This window comes from Belonocnema kinseyi, chromosome 8 (assembly GCF_010883055.1).
Source record: "Belonocnema kinseyi isolate 2016_QV_RU_SX_M_011 chromosome 8, B_treatae_v1, whole genome shotgun sequence".
Lineage (NCBI taxonomy): Eukaryota > Metazoa > Arthropoda > Insecta > Hymenoptera > Cynipidae > Belonocnema > Belonocnema kinseyi.
The window spans coordinates 11,642,399-11,648,097 of record NC_046664.1 but is presented as its reverse complement, the minus strand read 5'-3'; positions in this window follow the sequence as shown (position 1 = coordinate 11,648,097).

The window sequence follows — 5,699 nt, the reverse complement described above, 5'->3', positions numbered from 1 at the left end:
TGACGTTCACTCATGATCGTAGCACGCACGTGAAACATGCGCTCCCGACGAAAACTGTGCCACACTGTTCGTAAGGGACCCAGCTATCACATACTCAAGCCATGACCTTCAAAACATACATGCGCGCCATCTACAGCGTTTGTCTCGATCATATTTGAACCACCCTCGTAAATTCGAATTTCTAACTAATAGTTTTAAATTGGTGGCGCTGTCGTAGCTACTCAACAGGCGTCTGTGGATTCTATGAGGATACTCTGTAGAGTATCCTTTCGGTTCAGTCGGTCCGCTAGGGAATCTGATGGTCAAAACGATACAGTAAAAAATAATTATTTATTTACCTTCAGAATAATTTGCCAGGCGAAACTTTCACTCGAAACTACAGTGAACACGAAAACTGTTTTCAATCCGAGATATGAATCAATTATAGAATATCAAAGTGCCCACGAAGAAGATTACAAATTTTCAGCATTCCATGACGAATTGACAAACGACCTAGCCTAAACACATACATACGGAAGATAAAATGTGGGCCTTTTCCTCAACTTTCAGAAAAAGTATACTAAAATCCACTGTAATTATTTATTTAATAATATAAATCAAATATTTATAAAAAAAATAGATATTAAATATATTAAATATTCTTTTATAAAAGATAAACTTTCAAGAAAATAATTCAGATTTCAACTGACACCAAAATAATTTTAAACAATCTAGTTACATTTTTAAGTAAATAAAGTTATTTTTAACTAATATAACTAACCTTAACTAAAAAAAAATTAATTTTTATTTCAAAAGATGAATTTTCTACCTGAAAAAGACAAATTTTTAACAAAATATGTGAATTTCGAAACAAGAAAGTTAAACGTCTATCAAAAAGTAGTTAAATTTTTATAAAAATAGAATACTTAATATAATAGAAAAGAAATTTTCAACTGAAGAAATATATTTAAAAAAATAATTTTCAAAAAAGAGATCAATTTTCAACCAAAAAGAATAGTTAAATTTCCAGTTTAAAGAATGACTATACAACAAAAAATTTCAACAAAATAGTTGAATTTTGAACGAAAAGACGAATTTTCTGCCAAAAAGACCAATTTTTAACAAAATAATTGAATTTTCAAAATTTTCAAAAATTATTTTCAACTAAATAAATAAATTTTCAATTAAAAAATTAAATTTTTTTACTAAAAAATATCAATTCTTCACCAAAGAAATAATTTTTCAACCATATATTTAATTTTTAAAGGAATATTCAACGAAATAGTTAAATTTTTAAGTACATACAGTAATAGTTTTACTAAAATAATGAATCTTTAAACAAAACAAAACAAAAATTGTCGAATCTATAGTTCAATTTTATCCCGAAAGATGAATTTTTCTACCCGAAAAAGACCAATTTTCAACAAAATAGATTAATTTTCAAAAAAATAGTTGAATTTTTAAACAATAAAATCAAACGTCTATCAAAGTAGATAAATTTCGACAAAAATGAAATAGTATTATCTTAATATAAAAAACGTTCAGCTAAAGAAATAAATTTAAAAGAAAAAAACGATTATTTTTCTATCAAAAAACATCAACTTTAAAAAAAATTTATTAATTTTCAAACAAATTTTTAAGTAGATCTCTGTGGATTAAATAAAATGTTACATTATAGACCTTGAATTTTTCTGAGTTTAATCCTGAAAAAATACGCCACATTTTTCTTACTCTTGAAGCTTAAAAATAAAACTTCTCTATAAAATTAACCAAAAAAATTGAAAAATAAACCGAATTTTTTCCACAAAAAAATGGTTTAAAAAAAAAATAAGTTATCAACAAAATGTTGAATTTTTCAAGGAATATTAAACCTAACAATTGAGTTTTTAAACATAAAGATTAATTTTGAATAACAAATTTATTTTTTCGACTAGGATAATCAATTATCTATTTTCTAATGTTAGATTTTTCCGATTCATGGTCAAATATTTTCCGAAAAAGATAATTTTTAACAAAATAGTTAAATTTTGAATTAAATAAAGTTATTTTTTTACTAAAATAATGAATCTTAAAAAAAAGAAAGGAATTGTTACCAAACAACATCAATTTTTCACGAAATAAATAAATTTTCAACTTACGAGTATACAAAAATTTTCTATACAATTTCTATACAAAAAATTTTTTTCACAAAGTAATATGAATTTTTAACTGGTTTTTGTATTTTTAAAGGAATATTGAATCTATTATTTAACTTTTCAACCACAAACATTAATTTTGACCAGAACACATTAATGAATGAATGAAGAAGAGAAGCTAATAATTTGAATCTTCTGATAAAAAAAAACTAATTATCAACAAATTAATATTTTCCACGAAAAAAAAATGTTTTTAATACCGAAATTTTAACTAATGTGTAATTAAAATTTCAATTAAAGAAGAGAAATGTTTAACCAAACATTTAATTGTTAAATTTTCAGTAGAAAAACTTAATTTGTACACAAAAAAGCCAATTTTGAACGAAACAATGAGACTTTTAAGCAAAATAAAGTTATTTTTAACTAAAATAATTAACCTTAACTAAGAAAAAAATTCATTTTTATTCCAAAAGACGAATTTTCTACAAAATATATGAATTTTCAACAAAACAGATTAATTTTGAAACAAGAAACTTAAATGTCTATCGAAAGTAGATCAATTTCTATAAAAAAGGAATAGTTCATATAATAGAAAATTAAATTTTTAACAGAAGAAATATGTTTTAAAAAAAATTAATTTTCACCTTTAAAATTTTGTGTTAAAAAATGTATTTCTTCAGCTGAAAGTAATTTTTTTAAATTGAATATTTAACTTTTCCATTTTTGTCGAAATTTTATCTTCTTTTATAGAGGTTTAATTTTCTTGGTTGAAAATTTAACTATTTTGTTGAGAATTTGTCTTTCGGGCAGAAAATTCAATTTTTGTGTTGAAAATTTATTTTTTGTTATTGAAGATACATTATTTTAGTAGAAAATAACTTAATTTACTTAGAAATTTATTACAATTTGGTTGAAAATGAGTTTTTTTCAATTTATATTTAAATTATATTTATTATTTGTTTGAAAATTTATGTGTTTTGTTGAAAACTTGTCTTTTCTGGGAGAATGTTTGTTAACATTTATTTAAACATATTTCTTCAGTTAAAACTTTATTTTTTATTATATTAACTATTATATTTTTATAGAAATTTATCTACTTTGATGGACGTTTAACTTTCTTTTTTCAAAATTCATACATTTTGTTGAAAATTGGCCTTTTTTTGGTAGAAAATTCACATTTTGGACAAAAATTTTTTTTCAGTGACTAACGTAACTTTTTGGTTGAAAATTAATTTCTTATTTTAAAAATATACCTACTAGTTTAAAAATTAATATGTTTTGGTAAAAAATAGTATTTTTGTTAGAAATTTAATCTTATGGTACAAAATTTAACCTTTTAGTTGAATATTCCTTTAAATATTCAAAATTCAGTTCAAAATTAATTAATTTCCAACCAAAATTTGAATTTTCAAATTAATTTTTAACTAAAGAAATCAATTATCAACCCAAAATGCTAATTTTTGAACAAAGAAGCACAATTTTTTAGCCAAATTCACTATTTTTCAACCAAATGTAGCATTTTAAAATAAATATTAAACCTAATAGTTAAAGTTTCTAACGTAAAGATTAATTTTATATCAAATAAGATTAATTTTTACCAAAACACATGAATTTCCAACCAAAATTTGCATTTTCAAATTAATTTTCAACTAAAGTAATAAATGTTCTACCCAAAACGCTAATTTTTTACCCAAAAATATCGATTTTGAATCAAATTACTTCATATTCAATTAAATGTCGCATTTTTAAAAGAATATTCAACCTAATAGTTAAATTTTTAACCGTAAACGTTAATTTTCTATTAAAATACATGAATTTTCAACCAAAAAGCTGCATTAGTCACAAAGAATATTAATATTATACCCGAAAAAAAGCTTCTACAAAATACAGAAATTTTCAACATAACTCATAAAAAAGCGATTTTTCAACAAAATAGTTATATTTTTAAGTAAATAAAGTTATTTTTAACTATCATAATCAACCTAACTATAAAAAAAATGAATTTTTATTCCAAAAGGTGAATTCTCTACCAGAAAGATAAATTTTAAACAAAATATATGAATTTTGAAACAAGAAAGTTAAACATCTGTCAAAGTAGATACATTTTTATAAAAATAGGATAGTTAATATAATCGGAAATAAATTTTCAACTGAAAAAATATATTTAAACAAAAAAATAATTTCCTACCAAAAGATATCAATTTTTAACCAAATTTTCAATCAAATAAGTTCATTTGCAGACAAAAAAGCGAATTTTCAACAAAATAGTTACATTTTAAAGTAAATAAAGTTATTTTCTAACTAACATAGTGAATCTTAATCAACAAAATAAATTTTTAAACTAAAAGATGATTTTTTTACCAGAAAATGCCAAATTTTCAACAAAATATATGAATTTTGAAATAAGAAATTTAAACGTCTATCAAAGTAGATAAATGTTTATAAAAATATAATAGTTAATATAATAAAAAAAAACTTTTTTTAACTAAAGAAATATGTTTAAATAAATTTTTTTAAATATTCTCTCCGAAAAGACAATTTTTCAACACCATAAATACATTTTCAAACAAATAATAAATATAACTTAAATATAAATTGAAAGAAGGTCATTTTCAACCAAATTGTTAAATTTCTAAGTCAATGAAGTTATTTTCAACTAAAATAATGTATCTTTAACAACAAAATATGAATTTTTAACAAAAAAGTAAAATTTTCTGCCCGAAACACAAATTTTCAACAAAATAGTTAAATTTTCAACTAAGAAAATGAAAATTCTATTAAAGTAACTGAAATTTCGACAAAAATGGAATAGTTAAAAATTTAATTAAAAAAAAATTATTTTTAGCCAAAGAAATACATTTTTAACCAAAAAGATTAGTCTTTTACCAAAAGAAAATCAAATTTTCACGTAAAAAATGAATTTTCAACCAAATTTTGAATTTTGTATGGATTATTCAACCTAAGAGTTTAATTTTGAATCATAAAGATAAATTATCTACGAAAAAAGATTAATTTTTACAAAAAACATAGATTTTCAAAGGAATTTTCAAGTAGATTAATTTCCACAAAAATGAAATAATTAAATCTTCAATCAATAAAAATTATTTTCAGCTAAAGAAATAAATTTTCTAACCAAAAACATTAATTTTCTACCAAAAAAAAATCAAATTTTACCAAAGAAATGAATTTTCAACCAAATTTTGAGTTTTTTATGGAATATTCGACCTAATAGTTAAATCTTGAATCATAAAGATAAATTATCTACGAAAAAAGACTAATTTTTTCAACAAAAACATGAATTTTCAAAGAATTTTTCAAGTAGAATAATTTCCACAAAAATGAAATAATTAAATCTTCAATCAATAAAATTTTTTTTCAGCTAAACAAATAAATTTCTAACCAAAAAGATTAATTTTCTACCACAAAAAAATCAAATTTTCACCAAAGAAATGAATTTTCAACCAAATTAAAAATTTTTAAAGCAATATTTGACCTAAAAGTTAAATTTTGAATCATAAAGATAAATTATCTACGAAAAAAGACTAATTTTTACAACAAAAACATGAATTTTCAAAGAATTTTTCA